This window comes from Nyctibius grandis, chromosome 3 (assembly GCF_013368605.1).
Source record: "Nyctibius grandis isolate bNycGra1 chromosome 3, bNycGra1.pri, whole genome shotgun sequence".
In the NCBI taxonomy this organism is placed as follows: Eukaryota; Metazoa; Chordata; class Aves; order Nyctibiiformes; family Nyctibiidae; genus Nyctibius; species Nyctibius grandis.
Window position 1 is genome coordinate 45343612 of NC_090660.1, and position 27987 is coordinate 45371598.

General features: G+C 43.9%; 1 protein-coding gene across 2 annotated transcripts in view; it reads left to right on the forward strand.

Moving 5' to 3' along the window:
• The first annotated feature begins 461 nt into the window (after positions 1-461).
• Positions 462-27987, forward strand: part of ZNF516 (zinc finger protein 516) — a 114821-nt gene continuing 87295 nt past the window's right edge. For both annotated transcript variants that reach the window (XR_011047815.1, XM_068396326.1), the window contains exon 1: positions 462-512. The gene's annotated coding sequence lies outside the window, so the exon portion shown is untranslated. The remainder of the gene's footprint in view (positions 513-27987) is intronic.

Consider the following 27987-nt stretch of genomic DNA (forward strand, 5'->3'; position numbering starts at 1 on the left):
GCCACCCCCCCCCCCCCCCCCCAAAAAAAAAGTTTCTAATAGAAATGCATCTGGGGCAACTCCAGCTCGCACCTTTCGCGGCGGAGGTACGTCAGAACCGGGGCGGCGGCGGGCAGAAGCGCGACTCCGTGCCCGCACAACGCGGCGCCCCGCTGCCCCCCCACCCCCCGATTCCGCAGCACCCCGCACCCCAACTTTGCGCCGCAGAGACAATAGTCGGCGGCGTGCGGGCTCCGCACCGGCTACGCCATTGCCGCCGCCGGCGGGGGGTACGCGCGGCGGCAGCGCGGGCGGGGCGCGGCGGACGCGGTGCGCGGGCGCGGCGGGCGGGGGCGGTGCGCGGGCGCGGGGCGCGGCGGGGAACGGCGGGCCGCCCCCGCCCGCGCCAGTGGAGCGGCTGGGCGGATGATGTGCAGCTGGCGGCTGCTCGCATGCGGAGCGTGGTTTCACCTTCAGGGCGGCGGGTGGCTTGGCGCGCCCGTCCCCGAACGTTGCCGCCGGTAGCGGAGGAGGTGAGGGGCGGCGGGGCGGCGGGCTGGCTCGGGGGTCCTCGGGCTGCGCCCCTGGGCGGGGGGGGGGAACCAAACTTCGCGGCCCCCACCCTCCGCTCCTCCCCCCGGGAGCGGGGACTGTCCCACCCGGTCATCGGAGCGGCTCCAAAATGGTAACTTTGCGCTGTTTCGCGAGGAGGAGGAGGAGGAGGTCGGTTTTGCTGCAGTGGTGGTGCCGGGGCGGGGGGGGCCTTGCGGGCTCCGGGAGCCTTTTGGCTTTGTACGCTCCGTCAGGGGCGGGGGGGGGCGGACTGCGATATTAATCCATGAAGAAACAAAGAACAAATTGCCTCACTTTAAAGTAAAATGCCTCGGCTAATGAAGGTGGGTGATGGGTCTGCGAGCCCCGAGTAGCCACCTAAATTATTAAGTGGGTTTTTTTTTTGTTGTTTTTTTCCCCTCTGATAGTATTGATTCGGCGTGTGCGTGTAATGCCCGCTGTGTGGTTGTATGTGTCCCCCCCGACCCCCCCTTGGTTTTCAGCTACTCTCCGCTGCGAGTCGATAGCTGCGTGATCCCCGTTACAGAAGTGCACAGTTTATCAAAGGAAGTTGGGGGTGGGCGGGCAGAGAAAACAATTATTCACATATAGACAGCGAGAAGGACAATGTCTCCGTAGCGATTATTTCCAGAAGAGGAAAATAGCCCATTTGATGCGGGTGGGGAGAGAGGCAGGGACTTTAATGCATATGTTAAAAAAAGGAAAGGGGGGGGGGGATCGAGAGGAGGGAGGGAAGGAGAGAGAGAGAAAAGAATAGAAATAATGCAGTTCCAGACATTTTGTGCTATAAAAGCTTTCCTTCTCCTCGTCCCTCCCTCCCTCCCCCCGCTACTATCTTTGGTGATAATTAGCGTAGCGCCTAGTCGCGACCCTAATGCGAATTAAGTACTTGGGGCAAGTTGAGGAAAGTTCGGATGGGTAAACTTTGCTGTAAGGGGAAGAAGGTGGGGTGTTAAAATAGGCAGTACGTGTGGGGACGCGTGTGGAGCATGACAGCCGGCCGTTGTTTTTCACCCTCAAACCAGCTAACCTCTGCAATCAACTGCTGGAGACAAACCCTGTGTTTTAAGCCGAAAAGTGTCGGTTTGGCGTCAGCACCATTTATTAGGAGCGTTAATAAGCTCCCAGCAGCAGACAAGAATTTTCTGGGGAATGTGCATTGTGTGTGCCCACAGCTTATCCTTTACATTACCCCTATAGATACGGAGGCGCTCGGGCACTGGGCGTGCAAATATGAGTTTTGCTCGGACTACTTTCTAAACATTAATTCTGGTCTTTATTTAATCCAGATGCAGGGTTCCCCTCCCCCCCCACCCCCCCATTTGCTGCCTTATTGTTGGTTTACATTTTCTGAAAAGGCGACTGGTGTAACCTGTGGAATTTGAAATGCAAATAAAAGCCTGTGGGAGTTGAGGCAGAACAAATCAGCATTTATAAAGTGAAAAAGATTTAATGTCTTTGAAACCATTGCGAGATTTTTTTTTTTTTTTTAATAACTGAATCGTGACGTCAAGTCGTTTGGGAAAGAGTTTTTGTTTTTTTTTTTTAATGTTTGAAACGCGGGTATGCGAAGTGCTTACAGGAAAAACAGATTACAAGATTAACATCTGTTAACATGATCGTTTATCTCCAGCCAAAAATAGGTCAGACCTTTCTTAAGGAAACACGATTGCTGGGCGCATGATTAAATAATGAAATTAGGCTGATGAGTTCATAAATTAGACGCTGTACCGACTTGCGTTAGGATCCGACCTGTGAGAAAAAATATGTAATTCGGGGGCCGCCGGAGAAGCGGTGCGAGGTCAAAGTCCCTTTTTGGGGAGAGGCGCAACTCTCTCGCCTCTTCCTCCTCCTCCCCCCGCCCCGCTCCCCATCGCCAGGCGCTCCCCCCCGCTCGCACCCGGGGAGCCGAACTCTTTCCCTGCGAGCGGAGAAGTTTCCTGGGCGGGGAGGGGCACGGGGGGTGCTGCGACAGCGGGGCGGGGGGGGGCCGGGGACGGATGGACAGAGGGACGCGCCGCCGCCGAGCCCCCGCCCGCCGGCGGTCCCCGCCCCGCCGGGGCGGCCCCAGCCCGCGGGCACGCCCCCCGCCACCGCCCGGCCCGGCCTGTCTCGGCCCCGCTCGGCCCCGGGGTGTCGGGGCGCGGCGAGGTGGGACGCGAAGCCGGGAGGAGCCGCCGGGGCGAGGCGAGCCGGGGTCCTGCCTTCACCCGGCGCGGGGCGCGTCCTCCGCGGGGCCTCGTTGTTTATATCCACCCGCAGTGGTGGGGTTGGGTGGGTTGGATTTTTTTTTTTCGGAAGTGGATCCAAAAGTGCCCTTACAGACAATCTCCTGGGGCCCGGCGGTGCCATCGATAGTTATTATTTTTATTTTTAACTTTTTTTTTTTGAGGCAGATTCACCGATTTCTAGAGGACGATCGCAGCTCTTCAGGCCCGTGGGCTGGCTTCTCGGCAGTCGGGCACGGAGAGGTCCCAGCAGCCTGCCCGGCAAAGGGCCGCTGTGCTTTGGCCCTGTGCCACGGACTTTATTTCATGCTTGCTGCACTAAATGAGTTAACAGCCAAAGGGTTTTTCATTAACTCGACTTGGCAACCGTGTATTTGGTTGGCTTCCTCCCCCCTCCCCCCCCCCCCCCCCCCCCCCAAAAAAAAAATGGGAAATGCATAATTTTAAGCAGAAGCTGAAAGGCAAAATGTGGGTTGATTTTGGGGGGAGGTCTGTTTTTCAAGCACTTCTGTCAGATTTTCTTGGTGCCCCCTTCCCTGTGCATGACATGCAGGTGGGTTGATAGCCAAGAGTTTTATTTGGCAGGGTGTGCATGTCCTGATTTTTGACCATTGCTTTTTTCCCCATGGTGCGTTAAGGCCATGTGTGTCCTGGAGGGGACCAGGCAGGAGGATGCTGACCCTGAGGGAGGGCAGTGGCGTGCAGCTGCCCCCCCTTTATCTACCCCTCAACCCTGCGGGGGTGTGTGTGTACGTGCGGGGGGGCTCACTGTTGCGTGCAGGGCAGGTGTGTGTGGGGCTGGGAGGGGTGTTGCATGTGGGATGGGGGGGATGTGCGTGTGCATGCAGGGCCAGGGATGGGGTATGTTGCATTGCTGCACGTGGGCCACATGTGTGTGCCTGCAGGTTCTGCTGGGTATGGGGGGGCTGGGTATGCATGTGCACGCCGGTTTGGGCATCGCATGGGGGCAGGGGTGCATGTGGACGCATTGCGGGGGTGAGGGGGTGCTGTGTTGAGGCAAGTGCACGTGTGTACTCGTGCATGTGTGTGTGTGGTGCTGGGGCTGTGTCCCATGGATGGGTGTGGGCAGTAGTGGGTACAGGGGACAGTGGCACCCGTGCTTCTGTAGCGAGGCGCCTCGCTCTTGTCCCCCAGGCTGGCTGCTGCTAGTGGGCCAAAAATAACTGTATTGCATGAGGTGTTGGGTGTTTCGAGGGGAGAGCGGTGATGGTGATGGGAGCAAAGGTTTTCATTGAGGTGGGGAGTATTTTGGGAGTTCTGCAACTGTAGTTTTGTCCGTGGCGGCTGGCTGGGGCAGGTCATCTCTCTGTGAGCGCTTCCGCTTTGTTTTTCACCAGCATGTCCTTTAGCTCTGTCACAGCAAACACACGGCCGGCCAGCCTGGTCGTGTGCTGCTCTGAGCACCCCCCATCTTGTCCTGTCAGGCAGTGAGAAGGAGCGGGCTGTGGTGATTCTTGGAGCTTTCCCCCTGGTAAAACTGGAAGGTGAATTTGTGTAGGAGCACCTGTAGTGTAATGAGTATCACAGTGCAGTTATTCCAGGAGACATCTTTAGTTTCACTAGAGTAGCTGCCGTAGCCGTTTTGAATTGGCTCTGCACAATAAAGTGGTTTGTGTGGAGCTTTGTGTTACTGGCATGGTGCGCACCTTTACTAGCTCCTGATGTAAAATATTTTTTAGGTATCTCTAAAAACTATTGCCTGGGATTTGTTTTCAGCCTTCAGTTCCTATAAAACTGAGTAATGTTGAAGTGAAGTTATAAGTACTATGTGGTCTGTGTGGACAACAGGGCATTATAACCCCCCTCTAAACTGTTAGTTTAATATGCAAAAATAATGCTTACAAAAGAAAAAAAGAGAAAAATTAAACACCAGTGAGAATAACATTAGCTTAAGGAATGATATAAAACACACTTAAAGAGAGGAGTGGTATTTGTTAGCACGGCTCCTATCTAAGCTCAGCATGACCTTCTAAATTGCTGTAAGCGACTAAAACAATATGCATCAAGAGCTGCATACAGTTCCTTCGTGAATGACTACTTCTCTGTGCATCATAGAAAAGAAAACAGTTTACATCACTAAGGTGAAAGCTACCTACTGTTATTTGTAGGTGAGCTCGGTAACAGTACAGCTGTCTGGAATGGAGCAACAGCAGTGACATTCAACTTTTGTAGAATAAAGTTTTCCTGTGACAGTGACTAATGTCTTTGCTTTAAAAATTAGGTTCATCCTATGTTTTTATAGATGGTCATAGTGTTGCACTGTCACCAAGATTTAATAATAGTGTTTATCAGTACAGAAGTACTCATTGAAGGAGTGAAAATGGTTGTGCCGTTGTTCTGAATCTCTGCCTATTCAACTGCCTGTAAGTGCAGCCATCCCTCATTTTAGCAAAGAAAGATGTTTGTGTCCTAGCACTTTACAGATCTGCTTTGGAAGGACTTCAGTTGACTGAAAAATGAGTAGCCTTTAAAATGCACATTGCTGTGGGTACTTGTGTAGCTGGTACCAGAGAGGGCAGCCTGGGAGAGCATCATCTGATGAATGATGTAGTCATGAACTCCTGCAAACTTTGGGCAGTCTGTTTATTTGGATTTATTTTTAAGGCCTTAATGTGCAGGTGACTTGAACAGAGTTATCTATAGGTATCTGTGATCTTAACTGGTGGGTTTTACACTGAGGTCCCATCTAATGGGAGGATCCGTATTTAGTACGATCCAAAACCTGTAAACTTTGAAAGACCTCACTTCTGTGAAGACTTAAATTCATGCTTAGCCAAGTTCTTCCAGGACTTCTTTGGGATTACATATAGTGTGCAAAATGAGCCAATGCATAAGCTTTTGTGAGACCAGTGACAAAGTCTGTGTATGTGTACTCAAACTGGAAAGCTGGGTTTCTTAAAGTCATCAAAATAGAAAGCTGCATTACAAAGTGATTGCATTTTGCAGGAAGTAACTTGTCTGAGCTTGCAAATTTTACGAGTAAAATGTGCCCATTTAAGTTTTTGAGACACAAGTATGAATTTGCAGATACCTACCTTTTTCAGCCTGAATGGGCATTAGATTTCTGCGCAGAAAGGGGAAATGGACTGCTACAGTCTTACTGCTATGTGGTGTTCCTCAATTGGGTAAGAGCATATACAACCATCCTATGAATTAACTTGTTGCTTGAGAGCCTAGTGCTGTCCCCTAATGAGCACCCTTGCCACTCCCATTGACTACTGGGAGTTGCATGAGGGTGTTTCTGGGTGGAATTACAGTTCCTGTATGTGAACAGCAGAGCCTGAAATCCTTAAGAGTATCAGCAGTTCATCAGCAAATACTTACTACAGTGTTGTTTTTTTTTTTTTTTCCTGTAATTGTAAACTTAATACAGATAATTAATCATGGCATGGCAAAAAAACAGCAAAAAAAAAAAAAAAGTCACATTTATTTGATTAGATATCTGCAATATAAATTTTTGAACCTTGGAGCAACATTGCTTTTTCAAAGCAGACATCTTACATGCTGCAAATGTTTATACACTTCAGTGCTAGGATAAAGCTGTTCTGACTCAGTCACTGAAGGCAAAATTCTGTTTTTTCAGTTACCCACTTTAACTGTGTAGTAACTCTGGGTGTCACCAATACAGTTACTTGGGAGTTAGAAGGACTTAAGAGACAGCAACATTTCTTGATTGTCACTTCTACGTTAGAAGTAAGTGAGACTTCCTTTCCTTTTCCAGCAGGAGCGAGTCTAATAAGTACTATGTTAGTGAGCCCGCATTAAAACATGCTGGTGGATTATGGTCCAGGTAGTTAACATTGCCATGGCTTTCATTAGGGGGATGACTTCATTGCGAATGTTTACTTTCATTACCTAACTGTTAGTCAGCAAATGTTCGGTCTCTTGATCTGCTGAACCTGCTTTGCTATTTGAAGCCAATGAGCTCTGTTTTTTTGATGTGATGATTACTCAACGTCGGTTATTCGTTTTTTGATGTTGTTTACTTCTTGGTTATCTGTAGAGGCACATCGGCATTGTTACACACTTCACGTTAGCAGTTTCTCCTTGCGTTCCTGAAACTGTATTACGGCAACAGCTCTTATGCAAACGGACTCAGGGCATTAAGCATATGTTCTGAGATTAAATTAGTGTGTGGATGGACAATACTTGCATCTCTTAAGTTGCTGCCAAACTATTTATTGCCTAATAAGTTCTAGCAGGTATTTTATAGCAGTTGCAGTGGGCTGCTGTAAGATAATTCATTTGTTTACCACTCCCGGGTTGTGAGCTAACATTGTAAATAGTGCCTGTTGCGGGGACACTAGTGGCTGTTTACGTGGTGACAAAGTTAATGAAGACACTGGTCTAAACTCTTTTGAGTCTTATGTTGTGGAAGAACAGAGGGTTTTTACTCTGGATTCAAAACCACTTACGTTCTGATGACTACTTAAAATCCATTTTTGCTAACCTTTCATTAAAGTGATTGCTTATGGAAAAGAATTTAATTTGTATCAGCAGGATATTGCATAGCCTAACGCTTGTTCAACGAAATCCACGTTTCATTAGGGGCTGTGACAGAAGCCAGAGGCCAGGCGTTGCTCTTGTACAGTCGTTGTAAACCCACGGTAACTTCAGTAGAGTGACACTGAATTTACAGGGCTGTGTGTGGGGATGAATTTAGCACGCAGCACTTAGCTCCTAATTAAAGCTTATAGTATTACATCTGTAATCAGGGCACTCTTAGAATCTCTAAGAAATTACTTTTTTCTTTGTCTGCTCTTCTCTGTTTTCTTTCTTGCCATCATGCTGTGTAGCGTTGGGAGCTTGCTTCTCTGTGTTGGGGCCATCGTATTTACGTCCCAAAGGAAATGTTTTCCAGCAGCGTACTCCAAATTGCAAAGTAGAATAATTTTGTGGCTCCCCAAATCTTTAAGGCCAGTTTCTAAAACGATCTAGCTTTTAATCTTCTTTTCAAAGTAAAACAGAAACTACAAAGCATATGTAATTACAATTTGTAGCTATTTTTAGGCTCCTGACATGTTTCATTTATAGTATAATGATAAAAAGAAATACTCAGCACAGAGGCTAGAGAGACAATTTTCAAACCAACAGCATCCGCTCCAGCTACCCTGGGTGTATTTCATACATGTTTGCTTTGGTCCTTTTTTTTCGGTTTTTCTTTTTGGTTGGGAAACTGTATGTTTCAGTACATGACTGTGAGGGTGCAGAGTAAACGAGAGCTCTGTCTATCAGGCAGGTCCTGTTGGGAGTGTTTGCTGAAAATTGGATCGTATGTCAATGAGTTTTAACATACTGCACACACACACGCACGCATGCTTTGCTTTTCCGGCAGGTAAAATAAAGGAAGAACTGTGAGTTGGCTTGTCATTATTTTTACACTGCATGGAAATGCTTGTGTTGGCTTGTTACAGGGATATAGCTGACTTAATAGTAATTTTTCCTTGTCCTTTTTAAAAAGATGGTGAGCAGTGAGGTGGCATTCGTTCTCAGTAAAGAGAGAAAGAGACTGGTGAAAATTGAGGTGTTTTAGTCACAACTGTAGCCTCATTTTAAAATGGTCACATTTATCTATTTAAAAATAGATTTGGGAAAGAAATTAGCCATATTCTTTGTTTTTAAAAGGGTAATGTGTGTGCACTCACCATATGGTAGCATTTAACCCATATTGTATGAGCTGACAACAAGTCACTTTTATGCTCTGATTTATTTTAGTGTTTCAGAACGTTCTTTTTCTGAAATCTAGTACAATAAATGATGCATTTAGGATTGTGCAACGTAACTGTCTTTAGCTGTTTTGCCTCATTGTTGTAATGATACCAGGTTCATGAGCAAGCAGTTTTTTTTTTTTCCTTCTGAAATAATTTCCTTAAGAAATAGTCGGGGTCTGAATGTTGAAATGATTTACGGGAAGAGTTATGAACAATAGCCAGTGACACAGTGTGTTGTAAAAGGATCGCGGGGAGAGGTGTCACGGTCTCTGTGGGCTGAAACTAGAGCTGCTCCTTTGATGGTTGAGGATGTGCTTGGAAAGACTTTTCTCCCTCCCCTCCTGCTCCGTTTTTTGTGCAGAGGTTGCTTAGTTTTCTATTCTAATGGATGCATTTGGGCTTCCCTTGCAGTAGACTGTGAGGCACCTGTATTGGGGAGCTGGTACCAGTATTGGCAGCCACAAGTGTGATAAAACCATGAATCAGGCAGTTTGAGGATTGACTTAAACTATGCAATTAGAGAAATAAGGTCTCTTATTTTCCCTTTGGATTCAGAGCCCCTGGGAGTTGTATTTTTAGGCTTGCTTTCCCCCGTGCCATCCTAGCTGTGCGTATCTGCAGGGTTTCAGGAGACGGGGCTCTGCTTGGAAATCCCAAGGTGCACAGTAAATAGGAGTTAGTCCCATACGGTGCGTCGCATGAGAACTTCCAAAAGTCAGTGGCGCTCCTCAGTGAGGTACCAGTTGCTCACCATCTGTCTCTTAAAGTCGTTTCTTTTAACCTTGGAATACAAAAATATCTCAACGAGGTTATTCACGTGTTTGTGTGAAGTGTCTGTAAGCGTACCAAAAAACTGCTAAGCTTCTAATTTCAACGTGGTGTTTGAATACTAATATATACCAATTAGGAATGGCTGACATTGTAATTTATAGAAGTTGAAAGCAGCATTAAACACCACCCTTCCAACACTAAATACAGCTTTTCCTCTTGTGTGTAGCTGCTTACGTGAAATCAAGGGTCTGTCTTCCAGATTGTTGTGCTAGCACGTTGAAACATCCTTGGATAAACTACCAGTCTCGTGTATTTTCAGGTCAGCCCCTTTGCAACATCCTGTGTATAACTGTAGCTTTAGCTGATTAACACAGTACTTTCTTGGTACTCTTTTTAATGACTCTGTGAATGCTTATTTTAAGACCGTTTTAGAGAAGTGTGTTCATCCCTACTGAGAAAAGCAGTACGAAATCTATAAATACGTACTTTAATTAGATTTGCTCTGTTTGTCTCTTTTTTTTCCTTTCCCCCCCGATAAATTTTACCTCTGTAATGAATGCTGTGATTTTCAATGCATTATTTATATTGACATTAATAATGATACTTGGAGAATGTTTTAATGCCAGTTTGAGAAGACATGAAAACTGATGTTAATAACCCTGGACCCATTAAATTTGAACGGATTTTAGTAGAGGGAGCCGTGACTGTCGGTGGTATGATGAATCTAACCCACTTCTTCTCCTTGTGGCAAGCATATTGGAGAGTTCATCTTATCATGAATGGTACATACCAGGTGTCAAGTGACATGCCAGACACACAGCTTTTCTTCTGAATGACTCTTTCCAATTAGAAAGTAATGGCTTTAACGGGATCAACCGAGTAATCCGAGTCTCTCAGTTCTCCAGTGCCAGGAGGTGTATATTTGCAAATGTTATTTATTTATCTGCTCTTTAATGAGTTGCAGAATTGTTGGTAACCTTGGGTAAATTTAGGGGAGGAGGGGAAATACAATGTGGAAATTGTGGGATTAGTGGTTTAGCAGTTGGGATTAAAAATAGTCTCAGCAAATTACCCTGGTGATACTGAAGCCAGAATCTGTTAATGGGGTTACAAGCAGATAGGTTTATCAGTCATTTATTTTCTAGGTTGATTAGGGATTATAGGTTGCCATGTATTTGCACTGCTTACTTTTGTGATACAAAAGGCTAGGATTGCTCATATTTCACTTCGAAGTTTCATGCACTTAAAAAGGAGGGTGTCTAGAGCTCAAGAATGTCTTCTGGACTGTGGGCAGCCTTTTCCCCCAGATTTTGATGCTCTGAAGTGGATGTCTAAGGAGCCTGGGTATTGTAAAGGGGTGGCTTGGCTTGTTAAAAGTCTGAAAAACAGAGTGAAAGCAGTAAGGTAATGTGTGAAATTCTTGGAGTCCACTGAGCACGACATTTTAAATGCCTGTTGCTGAATTGTCTGCTGTTACGTCTCCTACTGTTTTCAATGCAGAACCTAGGTCATTTTTTAGTCATGATAACATATATGATGTGCAGTCTATGCAACCGATTGATGACTTCTGTGTGTCGTGTTCTAACCTGCAAACAAATGGTCTTCGTATTTACCCCCGCATAACAAAGTCTTTTAACTCCCACCTGTATATTGCAAGACATGCATTCATCTCTGAGCTAGGCATAGAATCGCAAACCAGGGTGTCCCCTCTGAGTCTTCATAAAAAGAAGAAAGCCATGATGGAGTCCCTTACATGCTACTCTTATCTTCTGCTGTCTAGCTCAGGAGACGCTGTGGCTTTTACACCCTTTGCTACCTTGTCCTGGCGTGCAGCTTGAGGTAACCTATTGACTTTTCAGTACTTGACAAGTGAAATGCAATGAAATGGCAGATGAAGATTTCTACAACTTTTTAGCTAGATTTAGAGCACTGGAGAAGATTAGTGAAGAGACTCGTAACTCTTCGCTTCCTTGGCTCTGACAGAAAATAAGGGGGAGAACAAGAAGTTTAAGAAGAGAAATGCTGAACTGGTTTGAAAGAAGAATGGAAGATATTAGCTAAAGAGGAATCCACTGGGTCCTGGCCAGTCTGGCAGGCTGAGAAAAGGGAAGGAAATGGGGTCCTTGAGATGTAAGAAATCAGGCTAATTCCTTATCCTTCTAAAGTTTAGGTCCTCCTTTCCCCTTGCAAAAAGCTTGCCCAGGCCTCCTGGAGGCTCTGGGACTGGTGTCCAGGGGTCAAGGCTTGCATCACCACACTGGAGAGGAAGACAGATGGTTGTCCTCTTCACGTGGCTCTTCTGTGCATGAGTTTTTTGCTTCTAGAGGATGGGATATTGGAGAGACAGTGTAATGGATGTGGTAAAGGATGAGCAGCCCAGGGCAATGGCAGGATCAAGAAGTTTGTCTGAAGTTTGGTTTGAGTCCTCTCTCTTCTACGTCATTGTGCAGACCAGCAGAGGTTATTCGGCAGTGTGTAGGGACCCTTTGGTGGTCCTTCTGGCTCAGTAGGGTAGGGGAAGTTGCCCTCTGAGTTGGTGCTTCCCCTGCACAGGAAAAAAACCCTATCACTCGGGAGAGTCTCTGTCCTCTGTTGTCCCCATGGAAGAGAGGGCACTCTCTCTTAAATGAAACTCTCTTCAACAGTTAAGAAAAAGGACAAGATGATCAGAAGTGTGAGTCTGACAGCTAAGAAGATGCTAGACATGAAACAGATTTTTGTTCTTACAAACCCGGTTTATTCTGCTTTGTTTAGTGTATTTTACATTTTGGAGAAGAGAACAGCATTTGAAGGGCTGAAATCCTAGTTTCTCATTCTAATATGCAAAATTAAGTTTTCAGTTTGAATTTTCTCATTAATCTTTTAAAGAGAAAATATCTGTGTAGGTATAGGTGTATGTGAATGTGGAAAATATTGCTCTTTCACAAAAATATTTTTCATAAAAATGCTCTTCACACAGTCATCCCTACTTTACTTCCATGCTTTTAGGGTCTAGTGGTTTTTGACTAGCTTAACTCAAAAGAGTTTTCTTGTGGAGTCTTACAGCAGATCTGCGAAGTTTATTGAAGACCAGGTACATAGGATTACTCTTCGTGTAATTCCACCCCCAAGGTTACACCTCGCATTCAGGATAGCGGAGCTGTGCCAAGATGAACTGGTTGACTTGCAAAGATCTCTCAGCTGTTTCATGGCTGGTATCAGCGTCGATCTCTGCAGAGGCAATGAAGAGCTGGTGTGAGCAGCAGCCACAGCAAAGGCTGGAGGAGAGGAAAATGCAGGGTGTGAGGAGCTGAACGCAGCCTTAAAGGAAAGGAGGCTGTAACAAGACCATACAGAAATAAGGGGGGAGAAAATGGGTGTTTGGAGGAGCTGTGGATGTCCAGGAAGACTGTTGAAGGTGGAGAACAAGTTTTCCCTGTACCTAGGGACACTGGGTTTCTGTAGGTGTGTGTCTTTGTTTCATCTGAAATCACCATGGCAGGAATCTAGTGTTACCTGTGTTAAGGTAGTAAAAGGATCCTTGCCCCTTGGTAATGCTTTCCTTCATGAACGGTGAGGCTGAGGTGGCGGCTGGAGCTCCCTGAGTCGTTGTGTCCCTGTACAGAGCTGCTGCATGTCGTTGTCTGAGATGGGTTAACATGACCTAACTGAGATCTTGTTTTTTTTCCCATGGCACTGGCCTGACGGGTGGTCTCTGCTATCCCACAGCAGCAGGAGAAGGAGACAGGGAGCGTGCAGAGCTGTGTAGGAGCAGGATGTGGAGATACCTGGTGTTTGTCTGGTGCCTAGCATGTGTGGTCCTGCTCCATCACCAGGTGTCCTGGGAAAAATTACAGTGAAAATAATGGTGGGGGGGGAGGGTTATGGAGAGGAGTTGTTAAGCAGAAGGAGAAGAGGCATTTGGCTGAGCATGTGTGTTTGCATGTGCATGAAGTTAACTGAATTTTTCTTTTGTGTAGTTACTTTAAGGGACTTAACACTTGGTTCCCACTGCACAGAATGACAGAATGGTTGGGGTTGGAAGGGACCTCTGGAGATCATCTAGTCCAACCCCCTGCCAAAGCAGGTTCCCCTAGAGCAGGTTGCACAGAGTTGTGTCCAAGCGGGTTTTGAATATCTCCAGAGAAGGAGACTCCACAGCCTCGCTGGGCAGCCTGTTCCAGTGCTCTGCCACCCTCAAAGTAAAGAAGTGTTTCCTCGTATTGAGATGGAACTTCTTGTGTTTCAGTTTGTGCCCGTTGCCCCTTGTCCTGTCACTGGGCACCACTGAGAAGAGCCTGGCCCCATCCTCTTGACACCTGCCCTTGAAGTATTTGTAAGTGTTGATAAGATCCCCTCTCACTCTTCTCTTCTCCACGCTAAACAGACCCAGGTCTCTCAGCCTTTCCTCATGGGAGAGATGCTCCAGTCCTCTAATCATCTTTGTAGCCCTCTGCTGGACTCTCTCCAGTAGTTCCTTGTGTTTTGTGAACTGGGGAGCCCAGAACTGGACACAGTACTCGAGATGTGGTCTCACCAGGGCAGTGTAGAGGGGGAGGATAACCTCCCTCGACCTGCTGGCCACACTCTTTCTAATGCACTCCAGGATACCATTGGCCACCTTGGCCACAAGGGCACATCTTTGGCTCATGGTGAACTTGTTGTCCACCAGAACTCCCAGGTCTTTCTCCACAGAGCTGCTTTCCAGCAGGTCAACCCCCAGCCTGTACTGCTGCAAAATCACTGTTTATCGTAGACCCTTTTCCTGCCTCTTGTCCCCCAGATCTGTTTTGCTCTTCAGTCCCCCTTTCCCGGCTGCTTCGCGCTTCTGAACTGGAGCTGGTGTCAACATTCAAAATCTGAAGATGGCGGAGACTTGAGCTGAGTGGGCGGACGTGGCATGTGGAGCATGAGAGTTTTTGGAGGAGCAATATGAAGCGGAGCAGGTTTGCCTTCGGGATGAAAACAGGAGCAATCTGAGTGTTGCAAGGGGCCCTTTAGAAGGACGGGGCTGTGCCGAGAAACCGGGCGGTTGGCACAGGAGAGCTGGAAGAATGGCGGGTGGGATGCTGACAGCCGCCTAAGGCTGATTGATTTTTAGCACTGGCAGTAAACTTCCTTAAAAAATGAAACAAAGACATTGCTGTGAATGAACAGAATTTGTTAGGACTAGCTAGGTTTGTGAAAGATGTGTGTCAGCAAAACCTGCCATTAAAGAAAAAGGCACTTGGGAAGTCTGTTGTTCATCCCCTGTCTCTTCTGTGAATACTCATGAATCTGTCCTGAAAGCACATTTTCTAGGCGTGACTTTTAGTGCTACGACCTTAACTCTGATTACTTTTACAAAGAATGTGCTGGGTATAATCTTTCTGGTCTCTTAAAAAGAAGTCGTAACTTAATGTTTCGAGCGTTATAAAGGAGATAAAATGAGGACGTGCAGCAGTTCCTTTTTCCAAGCTTCCGTAGTTTTGATCAGTTCCTTTTGCTAACAGCCATCCTCTAAATCAAACCACAACATGATGATCAGGTAAAGGTGTGTGGGAACACAGCAGGCATCTGTTTTTATCTGACACAAAGTCAGCGGTTTAGGCTTACAGAAGATTATGATTTATCAGGACAGTATAATTATAGCTGTTGTCATACGGTAGCACCCAGTAGCAATGGTGATCTGTTGCTGTTGTTCCGGGATGTGTACAAACACATGGTAAGAATCACTCCCAAGGACTTGATTGTATCTTCTCTGTGTACTCCTGGTTGTGTGGGTCCATGAATGGGTCATTAAAATTCTTCAAAGCATATCTGCTCTCAAATTAAACACTAATAAATGTCTGTTAATTATCACAGCCCTCTTCACAATAATAAGTTATTAGAATTGAATTTACTGTGTGTTTTACTAGAGTAAGGGGTAAGCCAACTTCAACGTTGGATCCTCAGCTGACTCTTGAATGTGTATGCACAATGCGAGGCAAAAATTTGGCAACAGTCTTCCTGGTACTGAAGGCTGCCTGTGTGTTGATGCTGTGGAAGTGCTTTCTGCTCTCCTTCAAACTCGGGTGGTTTCTGTGTGGAGACCGGTCTTGCCTCTGGCTTGCGGGAACACAGCACCGTGGGACTCTGGTTCCGCATCCCTCCGTGGGTGCCTAGAATTGTGGTCAATGCCAACGTACCTGGGTCATCCCAGAAATTAACCTGCCAGCTGCCTGGAAAAATGAGGGTGGTTCATCTGTATGTTAGCCCTCTTTGTATCTTTTACAGAGGGGTAGTAGTGAAAAGATGACAGTGAAAAGTCCCACAAGAGATGAGAGCAACCAAGGAGGAAAGAAGTTTGGCATCCCATGCAGCATGGGTGTATTCATATACGTACAGCGCTCGCCCATGGGGTAAAGTGTTGTTTATGCAATTTTCCTTCACTGCAAAGATACTCCACTTCTGCAAACAGAAGTAGCAATTTTTTGGTGTTGGTAGTTCAACTTATTAGTAAGAGCTATGTGGCATAGTAAATATGCACAAATACAAAGCTCACTTTTATGTGTTTTCTGAGCAGTGCAGCTGGGAGTAAAGTGGTGCCATATCCCATGGAGATGTAAATGGCTTTGTAATTTCTTCTGGACACTGGTCAGAAAGTGATACAAATTCTGTCGCTTTAGGACCTTGTATGAACTTGACCCCAGAGACTAAGCCTTGCGCAGTTACTCTGCATTTCCTTGATGTTTCTTCACTGACTTCGGTCATGTTAATTTAAACTTACATCAGGATATGTGAGACTGGAGGTTAGCATTCGGTGTGCTAAATATGCACTGTGGCGTAGAAAGTGTAGCAGGATGGCAGGTGACTGAGCCAGCAGAAGGAGAGATGCTAATGGCATATATCTTGTGCCTCTGCATACCTTACTGCAGCCCTGTACTCCCAGAGCTGTGTTTAGTCCTGGTATAGGTAGGTACAGCCTATCCTGAGGTTATTCCTACCTCGAGGTCATGGCATAGGGTTGTTTATCTTGCTTTCTGACTGCTTTTCTCTGTAGCCCATGCTGCCTTGTAGGTCGATGATGAATTCATGGCTTTTAGGTAGTCATGTCAGCTCCTGTGCATGTGCACACACACACACACACACATGCACTGCTACAAAATAAAACCTTCAAAGCCCTCACTGAATAATCTTTACTATCATCAGTGAGCACTTCTTACTCGTCTGAGGGGTCTCGCTGACTTCAGAGGCACTTTCTCGTAAGAGTTTACCGGTGTTAGCAATGGTTACCCAGCCTGGCCCCACAGGGTGCTGTTATGACATCCTAAGCTTGGCACTGCCTGGGTGCGCACACACACTAAAAAAGTGTTGATATTACCAGACCAGGACTTGAAAAATGGCAAATTGTTGGTTTCACTTCTGTGATTGATGCTGGCCATCTGTTTAAAACCAGGCAAACAGAATACCTGCAGTCTTGTAGATGCCAGTGCCTCCTTGGCGGCACGTGATGACGTAGAACACGTTGTGTTTATGTCAACGCGCTGTGATGCACTTCTGTCCCCTTGCCTCCTCCTTGGCATTATGGGCTGGATTCTCCTTGACTCTTTGGCATCACTATCTGCTGATGTGGAGATTTCAGGGGTGCAGGTCAGGCCAAGTTGGTCCTCTGTGTATACAGGACACACACCTGCAAGTTCTATGAATATATTTGTTTAACATACAGGTCAGTCGTTAAGAGAAAATGGTACATGACTTGTTAGGGAATGGGGAAACGAAGGCAATATTGTCATGATGACGACTTTAGAAACAGAGATTGTTTTCTGTAGCTCCTCAAATATGACAGAAGACTCCTAGCTAAGTATTGTTAAAAAACGTACTTGCTCGCTAGAATAGTGGTAAAGTTAATGCCAAAGGTTAGAATGCAATTTAATATAGTGATTTTAGAATCCTGTAGTCATTCAGTATTTCTGCTTCTCTTACCTTGGTAAAAAGCAAAAGCTTTCCTTTTCTTTTTTCTTTTTTTTTTTTTCGTTCTCCTACTTCCAGTTTTGCAGAAGTAGGTTGGTGATAGTTCTCTATAGTTTGAAGGTTATACATTAGCAAGCATCATATTATTAACCCTTGCAAGTCAGTGTTGTTTTTTTTGTAATGTAAGCATAGTATATGCCTATACATGTGGAAACAAAAGTCACAGATTTATTTTAAAGCTATAAAGGTAGATATGTGATGTTGGCAAGAACCAGAGTGTACCCTAAGGCATCCTTACATTGCCAGTTGGGATTTGAGCTTTTATAAAAGAAAATTTTATTGTCTAGGTTAAAAGCCAAATTCATTGAACCAAATTAATTTCTGGTTTATTTCCAGTGTTGGCAGAGTTTAGCCAGGGATGAGTGTAGCTGTTTAGTTAAACATTAAAGGATGTTATTAATTTGATATTTTTAAACTAACATTAGAATGAGCTCAAAATTAAGTAGGTTTTGAAGTTTGTGCATGGGGTTGCCATGCTGCTAGTAATAAAATGGATCTGTGTTTATTTATTTATTTAATCAACATACTTGCCATGAGTACAAAGCTTGTAATTTAACACTTGTCCTTGGTCTGGCAAGCTGATCCATGTAGGCAGATGCTAGTGGCCACTTGGAAACCTATTGAACTGACTGCAAAGATTTGCTCGTGTGGGTCAGTCTGTACAGCCGGGGGTTTAGTTTCAGAGGCAATTAACGATTCACTATTGCCTGACTTTAGAGCTCAAATAATTGCTTTGCTTATTCGAGAGAGGAAAAAGCGCTTCTCTTTGAAACATTTCTAACTACAGTGTGAAACGGGGTAATTTATGTTAAATGGCAGGAGAAACAGTTTGTCTACTGCATGAAACCCCTATATTTATGTATCAGTGTAATTCATCCATTAGTTTATGGATTCAGAGTTCTCCTGGAAGTGTCACAAATCCGCAGTGCTCCCAAGCGCTAGATTTAGCACTTGATGCCCAGATGTACTTTTCAGCTCTTGAAAGTGTCTGGATCCTTACAGCTCCCCACTGGCTATGTTGTTCAAGACGTTCAGGTGCTCGGTACCTTTCCCAGATCAGGGAATTGGGTACCGTAATTTATTACATTTATTACATTAATTGTAATTTATGCTCAATCAGAGGGGTGTCAGGCACCCCAAATGATAGCATTGCATTTATCCTAAGGGACGCTGTTATCTTCAAGATGACTTAAAAGTGTAGTTAGGTACATAACGCAGTATCAGTGTGCAGGATAGCCCTGGCACTGCTGCAAGTTGGGGGCTCGGGTCCCGGCTGACGCTTCCACCCCGATACCTGCAGGATGGCAGAGCGCATCTGCTGCAGGGGCAGAGCCGGGAACTGAGGTAGCAGGCGGGAGTGTTTGTTGCTGTGGATTTTTCTAAAAGCAGTGAGGAGAAGGTGAAAGAAGGTTTAGGAATGCTAAAATGCTGACTTAGGTAAATCAAACAATTTAATAAATGCACTGCTGATGTAGCATAGGTGAGGTCTTCTTGCCCTGTTGCTCCATGTGCCCTGTCATGACAGCAGGAGCGGTGGAGCAGGAAAGCACGTCGCTGCTTCCCTCCCCGAGTTTTTTGTGCTGCAACCCCTGTACGGATGTCTTCTGGCCAAAAACTTCTCTCAGACATCACTTTAGGAAACATGTTTTGACGCTGCCTGCTTGCGTATGCGCTTAGAGGGAGTCACTGCAGGTGTCACTGCAAAGATGACTCTTCTCTGGTGCGTGGATGGAAGACTCCAAGGCAAAGTAGTCAGTGAGAATTACGTGTTGTTTTTAAAAAAGTAACTAACTTATCCTCCTGAAAACAGCATAAAAGTTAGGAAATGATGTATCAACATTAGGTTTATCTGGGGAGAGGCGATTTGTTTTAATATGACATGTTGTTTTATAAAGTTCCAGTTGAAGGAGCTCATTAGCAAGTTTAAAAAGTTTAGGCTAATCCAAAATTGTGTTTTAACATTTTCTGGAAAGTGCTCACTGCAGTGTCAGGTACACCCATTTTACCCCCAGACTTGCTGCTTTTTCATAGACGAGAAGTTTTATTTAGTTGTGTGATTTCAGTAGGAATGTGCAAATATAAAGCTCATAAGCAAGACTGATGTGTTCACTAGATCCTGTTGTCAGCATCTGGAGGCACGTATGGACACGGAAAGGAGAAAAACTTCCGGGCTTTGAAAGCAAAGTTCAAACTCCAGAGTCATCTTCAGAGAGCAAAAGCTACACCCTCTTGCCCAGCCAAAAGTAGAGGTGTGGAGCTTTTTTTGTTGTTTTTTTTTTGAGCACAACGGTCTATGCACTTGGGCATGGAGATGGCACTTCAATGTGACTGTTGGTGGAGAGGTGCCCTTAACAGAGGTCCTGGGCCAGGTCGGTTCCTCAGCCTACTGTACCCCTTCTTTCAGGAAAGGGTTGCTGTGAAATGGCTGAGTCGATATTAAGAGAGGTGTGGTTTGTGTTTTTGTTTTTTTTAATCCGTGCGCATTGTTTCTTTTGTGGTTGTGACACTGATACCTGTGAAGACCAGGTCTGTTGAGAGACATCATTAACACGCTAGATGTCCTATGCAGCTTCACAAGGGTGAGGAGGAAGGGATTTGGTTGGGATGTGGCAATTGGCAAGTATGCTAAAATGTGATAAGGCCAAGTCGATGCAATCGCCAGGATGCAGTCAGGTTTGGTTGTCCTGCGCTTAGTTACTCTTCCTGTGGTTACTGACAGGTGAGGCATCCTGTAGTGCAACAGACGCCTGCATGTTTGAGCTAGGTCATACAGTACCCGATCTTACTGATTTAATAATCTGGAGAGGTTTTACAGCATAACAGAAAGAGTTTGCATACTTCTTCAGATTACCAAGATCTGTCTCTTAAAGCAGGGGATTGAAATGTAATTATTCTGTATTTATATAACAATCACTTGTAGTGGTGTGTGCTAGGTAGCTTATATAAACTTTTCTTTAGCATTGTTTCTTGTTACTTAGTTTTTGAAAGCTATTAGGTGGCTGAGAAGTTGATTTTATTTTTTTTTAAATAAAATTTGAAGATCAAACTCTCTGCGCATAGGATGTGACCATCGCAGTGGTGCAAACAAATGAAAGCATCGTTTGCTTTATGCTGATCCACCAACATGGAGGTTGTGTCAGTTGCTGGAGTGCCTTGTGCTGTGTGGGTCCCTGTCACGGTTTAAAGCTGGGCTGGCTATTAACCAGGTGGCAGATGCTCTCTGTTAACCCTCTCCCCCCCGCAAGGGAAAGGGAAAAGGAAAAGGGAGAGAGACTTATGGGTTGGAAAGTTAAAACAGTTTTAATAAACTATAATAATGAAAAAAGAGTATAATAACAATAATAATAGAAATAATCAAATATATACAAATATATACAAATATATACAAAACCAAGACTTGAGAGCTTGGAAATCCTCCTCAGGCAGAGTAGCTCCCCCCAGCACAGGCAGAGGGGAAAATGCAGTAGCTCCCCCTGCCATCACACCTGCAGGCTTTTAACTGGAAAATTGGCAAAGCTGGTACCAATCAGTGGGAGACAGGAGGGCCCCTCCCTCCTGGGCCCCACCTCCAGGAGGCAGTGGGTTAGTGATAAATAGGAAAGTGAGAATGACGTGTATGGGATGGAATACCTCGTTGGTTGATCCTGGGCCACCTGCCCCGTCCACTGCTCCCTGCAGGTGCGACCCCCCTTCGGCTCTTCACTCATAAGCAGTGAGGAATTTAGCAGTGACCTTGGTTTCTCTAAGACTAATTGGCGTGGTTTGGGCCAAACCAGGACAGTCCCTTATCCATCCTTTCAAGCCCAACAGGCCAGGCTTATTGAGCAGCCAGATCCCATAAAAAAGAGCCTCTGTCCCTTGTGGCATGGTGTCTTCGTTTGTCACAGCAGTCGTGCAGTGAAGGGCAGAGCCCCAGTGGAGGGGCAGAGGAGGAAGAGGTGGAGACATAGGGGCCTTTATGCCGCAGCTGTGGGGAGGGCAGGGACATGGTGTGGAGGTGGTGGCTCCCCTCTGCTGGAAGTGTGTAGATGTTTTTGTTTGAGTTGCGGAGTGCTTTGAAGTTCTCTGCTGGAAAGACTGCCACCTCACCCCCTGTCTTCGCTTTCAGGTGGGTTGGTTTTTCTACCTGCACTTTACCAGAAATGTAGGTTTAGCTGCAGTGCTTTACAAGAAGAAACTATTTCCTGTGGCAAACAGAAATTGCATACAGAAACCTGTGCTTGATTTCTCAATTCTGAGTCTCTCTGTTCTTTCAGAAGAAGAGGTTTGATGCACTTCTTCTTGTTCCACTTGTTAAGTTTTAAATGAAAAGATTCAAATTGTACTATTGAAGACCAGGTAAAATATTTAATCATCTTAGCCAGCAGAGAAGACCTGAGGGAGTTGGGAGGTGGAAAGGAAGAGGAGACAAAGATACCTGTCTAGTTAAAAATAGTGGTGAAGTTAAGGACTCTTCTGCATTTTTATGCCAAAACTCAGACACCATTTTCATTTCAACTGTTGATTGACACAGTCATTGCCCCTGTTGCAGCATCTGACTAACTGTGAGGAAATACCTGAGTATCTCCTGATTACTCACGACGTCTTGGTGACCTGATGAAGTGATGTATGACCTGTTTTCTCCCATTGGGGCCCGAACGCATGCAGCTGCCAGTGCTTTCCTCCATCCGCAGGTGGAGAGGAGCGAGCACTGGGCTTCATCTCTGTGCTGCTGCCCATCCTCAATTAAAACTGTTATTGCCTCCTCTTGGTGGATGGAAGTACATCTCTGGATGTTGAATGCTAGCGTCCTAGTCTTCAGTTAAAAGCGTAGGCAGCCCTACGTACCTCAGGCTTGTACGCTACCCCGACAGGTTTTATCGGGTTTCCTTATGCTATTTCTGTTCATTCTTCAGCACTTGAAACTTGCTGCTGTTTGAATTTTGAGCGTGAAATTTTAGTTGCTAAATAAAACTTCAGTTATTCATATGAATTATGAGGGAAGCAGTAACAGCTTCGTGTTTCTTACTGTTCTGGTTATGCCTGCTAGGAAGCTTTAAGGAAATACATGGTGCTGTCAAGGATGTAAAAGCAAAAGAGTCTTGTTCTTGAAGAGAAGAGAGTTGTATGGCTGATGAAATCGCAGGCCTTGGGTGCTACGGAGAAGTAAACTGAAGTTATTATGACATTATGGCAGAGAGCGCCTGATCTGCCAAACTGTCAGCATTTGATGGACGTGGTATCTACTGACACGATGTTGCACGAGCGCCAGCCAGTTTCTCTTTCTGTCAGCGCAGTGTTGATACTGCCAAGTGCCTGTTAATACCTCAAACTATTGCATGTGTAAAAAAAGCTGCTGATCAATACTATAAATGGGCAATTTATGTTTGGTGATTATCAAATGTGTTATTGATTTGTCTTTCGGTTATGGGTGTGTTATGTTAGGAAATCAGTGATTGAGAGGGTTGAAGTATTGGTAACAGATAATTTTTCTAAATTAAAACATAGACACTCACAACACTTAATAACTTGCAAGATATAAATAGTTTCCTGACAGCTTTCTAGCACCAGTTTCATTTGGGAGCTGACTCACTAACACCCTAAAATTGAGGAGAAGAAAACAAAGAAAGTATGAGGAAGTGACTTTTTTTTTTTTAAAATGTTTGATGTGCCTTGTTTGTTTGTTCGTTTAACATAGCACAAAGTGAGCATCCCAAGGAAGTTATTTTACCACCCTGCTATGACTAAATGCCTCCAAAATGAGTCTGGGAGCAGGTTCTGAAAGTGGAGATGCAGCAGAAACAAAGGCAAAAGTTGAAAGAGCAAACGCCGACATTATGCAAGATAGCAGATGAGAAATGATTTAGTAATGGTTACAAGCATTCATACAAGGCGAAAAAAAAGGCCCCAGATTCCCACATAACAGTATCGATTCTACATTTGAAAAATGAACTACAGCTTATTGCATCCAAGTTGTAGACAATGCCATCCGCAGATACGGGGAGAGGTGCGACATGGAGGTTTTTGCTATGTGCTTAGACAACAAAGTAATACAGGAAGGATTAAAGGACTTCTCAGGTGAAGTCATCCTCTATTTAATGCTTTTTGAGAAAGCGCTGGCATCTTGTAGTATTGGCTGAATATATTTTGGAGGGTTAAGGATGTTTCTGCCACTGTATGAGTGATTGTTAAAAAGAAGAGCAAAGCTCCAGTCTTCTATTGGCATCCTCTCATACAATTCTTTGAAAGGGAACGTGCTTTTTATTTTACTGTGTCATAATTTCTAGAGTTTTGGGTTTGGGTTTTTTGTGTGTGTGTGTGATAGTTTATCATCTCTAGAGCAATGCACAAATTGGTTATTCAGACAAAAACTGTAAAATCTGGATTACCTAACTGTAGATTTCTAAATTTGCATTCCTGTGTCCTGGTATTAAGTATTCCCTTACTCAAAAGAGCTGAGGTCTTAGAAATCACATTGCAGTCAATGGGAATTGCAGTAATAAGCACTTTGAAAAGCAAGCTCTCCTTAAGCACTTGAACATGATGGTTTATAGGGATACCCGAGACTTGAAAAGTATTTGCCTAAATTAGTAACCTAGTTAATATCTCCAAAGCCAGTTAACTGTTTGAAAAAAATTTGCACATCATTTGGGAAATTTCAGGTTTAATTTTAAATAATTTTAAATATTGTGGGTTTTTTACTTAAAGCAGATGAGTAGAATTTGATCAAGTGCTTTAAGTACTGCCTTTTTGGAAGAAATTTTGAAGTTTCACACTGAAATCTCTGATTTTACTTTTTGTTAAATCTACTGGGGTGTGATTCTACTCACACTTATGAGTAGCTTTGAAAATATGAGTAGCCCCAGTGGACTTAATCAGATTATTTATGTGTGTGAAGTTACTCAGTTCCATAAGTGTTTGCAGAATTGGGGCTTGTGTAAAATTTCAGTTAATGACTTAAGTTTCTTTTTGTTCTATTCTTAATAACTACTTTTTTTTTTTTCCTTAAAGATGTCTGAAAGGCCTGTATTTACAGCACAGCCCACCCTCTGCATTTGGTTTCAGAAAGGAAAATCACTTTAGGTCAACTTTTGTTTCTGCAGAAGGAAAAAAAGTAGAGTGGAAATAGAATGGATTTTGGCTTTGTGTGTTTCATCAGTGATACAATGTATTCATTCGTAAAACTTTAATAAGATGTATTTTGATATTTTTTCTCTCATTGTAAAATGTAGGTGCAAATTTTCCTGGATAATAACAGCGCAAAAGCCTTAGTTTAGAGTTATAATTATGAAATGCTGACTTTACCATTTAGAGCAGTTTAATGGTTTTATGTGGAACGAGGAGATGGATGAGGCTTTCTCTAATGTGGGCCACTTCAGGAGAATCTAAATTATGTGCATCTGGTATTTTTATTCAGGCAATATGCAACAAAACGTGGAAATGCTAAGACTTCATCTTTTAGGAAAGTATATTCATAAACTAGCAGTTTTAAATACATCCTGTAATAGTGCCATACATTATGGACAAGCTGTGAGGCTCAGAACATCATAGATTTCCTCAGACAATATGAAATACTTCTTGTTATTAAATTTTAAACAAGATTCACTATGTGTCCTTTCAAATAGCTGTTCTGGGTAATACCTGGAAGTTTAATGGTTTCAGACACTTTTTGGCTTGCTCTGCAGGCAAAATAGGGCATTTTCAAAGCAGCAATTAAAGCATACTGAACCTCCATGCACGAAAGGGTAGACCAGAAAGTGCTTCCCTCAAAACTCACTCTGTAACCTCTCTCCCTCTTTCTTTTTTCTTCCCCCCTCCCCCTTTCCTCCTCAGTGCAAGAGAGATTTTTTTTTTTTCCTTGCTGGGTATACGTTCTTGAGTACTTACCACTAAATCATCTGATTAACCCTTACAAAAAAAAAAAAGCGAATGAGGAGACTTGCAGAAAGCACAGCTGAAGTTTTCAAAGGAACCTCCAAAATAACATGCCTAAGTCTCTTTGGCTACTTTGAAAATTTCAGTTTACGCCTCTCTGTCTTTTTATATTGTACATCTGTGCACATGCAAGTATATAAAATTTACTATATTGTAAAACTGGCTTAACGTCTCTTTCAAGTTAAATGTAGGCATTGAGGAAAGGTTGCTTTAGGCTTAGGTTATTTTACCAATATTTTTACATTGAACTTATATTCAAAACCAATATTGCCTGTAGCAGTTTGTGGAGTTGGAGCAATGCCTGAGTGAAAAGAGATGTCTTCAGGTGGCTGGGTGCAAGAATGAGCTGACCTCTCAAAGACATTTCATCTGTGGAACTCAGTATACCAAGATCCTATCAGAGTAAAACATTACAGCTTAGGCTAACTAATGGAAAGGTTATGACATACGGCTTATGGCATAAGAGGGCTACTCAAAGCATGAAGTCAAGAAGACACCTTTTTGGACAAGAATGCTGTTGCCTACTTCTGAATGACTTTGTACCTTGTGAAGCTGGGGCATTGGTATCATTTCTTATGGCTGTTCTTATGATGAAGTGATGGCACCGATTTTAGAAAAAGCATTTCCACCTCCATGAATCCCTGCTATAGTGGCTCAGATTTCAAGGAAGTGTCCTCATGATTGTGCGTGCTCTATTATCTTGGTACCAAATATGGACAGTGTCCACCATAAAATGGCTTTTTATTCCAATAAAATTGTTTTTTAAAAAAAATAGTGCAGCAGTTAAGCTCTAGGCCAGCCAAAGTAAAGCCACAGAGTCCTTGCGGTGTCACCGAAACTACACTAGCTTGTATGACAATGAGTGGTGACCTGGCAGCACTTGCACTTGATTATCTTCAGAATTTTTTTGTACAAGAGACTTCAGGTAATATTAGAAACAAACACTGTCGTATTAGGAGGGCAACACACTACTTTGCTCTGCAGTTTACCTCTCATGCTTCATTGAAGTATAGCTTTATTAAACCAGCCACTGCTTGCAGATCTCCAGCAAGACCAAATCTGAGCCTTTTCTTAATTTTTTTTTTTTTTTTTTTTTTTCCCCTCAATGATGAAACAAGCAGAAGCAGGCAGACTTGCTGCATGTTGCTTCTCCATTCATGGAAAGGCTGAATTCAGAACTATCAAGCCGGTTTCCTGTTTAAATTGCTGGGTTTTTTGTTGCCCAGAACTGGAATTCAGATGAAGCAAGAACCAACTATTTCTCTCTGACCTTGACACGTGTTTGCTTTTCTTGGCCAGCTGAAAAAATGTTAGAAGAAACTTCATGGCCAGGCACTAAGAGACTAATTAAAACCTTGCGTGTAGTTTTTCAGTTGTTGGTTGCATTTCTTTAGATAAGTGATTCAAATAATTATAAATTTAACGCTCCCAGGAAATCTTCCTGTGGGGGCTAGAATTGATGGATGAAGAACTGTGATTTTTGTGCACATCTGATGATTGATATTTGATCACTGTGGAGGCTCTCCCTGGCAAGATTTTATTGTGCTGAATGAATGAGACCAAGTTTTGGCTTCAGCCTTTGTTCTGTAAGGTACTTTAAATGAGGAGCGCCTTCAGTGCCCGGCAGCTGCATTTCTTCCTTTAGGGCTTTCACTGGTGGAACAAGAACAATAACATGGAGATAACTTAATTATAAAATGCATAGATGTTGTTTCACTTATTTGCTCAATAGGCCGGAGACATGGGAATATGAACCAGTGAAGCAATAAGCATTCTTCTAATAAAGAAGCGTTTACAAACGAAATAGCTTTTGAATTTGGTATTTCTGCACTGTGCTGAAGATATGTTGTGGTTTTATACCTTGGAGTTTAATATGTTTATGTCAAAGGGCTATCGTAGTAGTTGAACTATTTTTGGGTTGCAGATCCCTTATAAGGAAATGTGAGGTGATACAAGCTGTTCGTTCAGTTGTGCTTTACAGTTATTTAATGTATACGGAAACATAGTTCACCTGAGCTTTGTGAAAAATATGAATCTAATAATATCAGTACAACACGTGAGTCTTTTCTTCAAAGCCCCACACTGTGCATTTGAAACTAAGCTGGACTGTAAACCGCGGTTTTTGCAATCCGAGGAGTTATAATGTAGTATCTCAGCCTGGCAGCAGCTCTGTATCGGCATCGCTCACCGCCTTAATTACTTGCTGCCGCACAGGCGTGGCGACAGCAAAGGGTACAAACCATTGCAAGCAAGTGCCCGAATTTGCATGGGTTCTTTTAATTTACAATGTTAATGTAGGTGACAGACAGTAATAATGTAGGGTAATTAAAAGTGTGCATCTATAACTTTTCTGACATCTCTGCAGTTTGTTTTATTTTAGGTTGCAGGAAGCATTGTGAACTCTGAAAAAGCTGTAAAGAGAGGTTAATAGAAGTTACTGAAAACAATTTGAGATTTAAATGGGAAAGCTTATAAAATTATTGTGCTTTTTCTTATTCAGATATTTACATATATTTCATGGTTTCTAAACTACTTTTTGAGCGCTTATATAGAATCTTGGTTAGGAGGAATACTTTAAAGTGACTGTTGGGATGAATGTTAACAATAGATGGGTCTGACTTTTTTTTAAATGATTTAAAGTTGTTATTCAGCTAAATTAGACCTTGCTGCACTGATACATATCTGGTCATTACTTTCTTTCGGCATGATTTCCCTAACAGTTTGCCTTCATTAACAGCTACCAAGCGACTCTTAAAAAATAATTGACATTTCATTTGATATTATTTGTAATACGGTGGCTATATTGTTGCTGGAAAGTG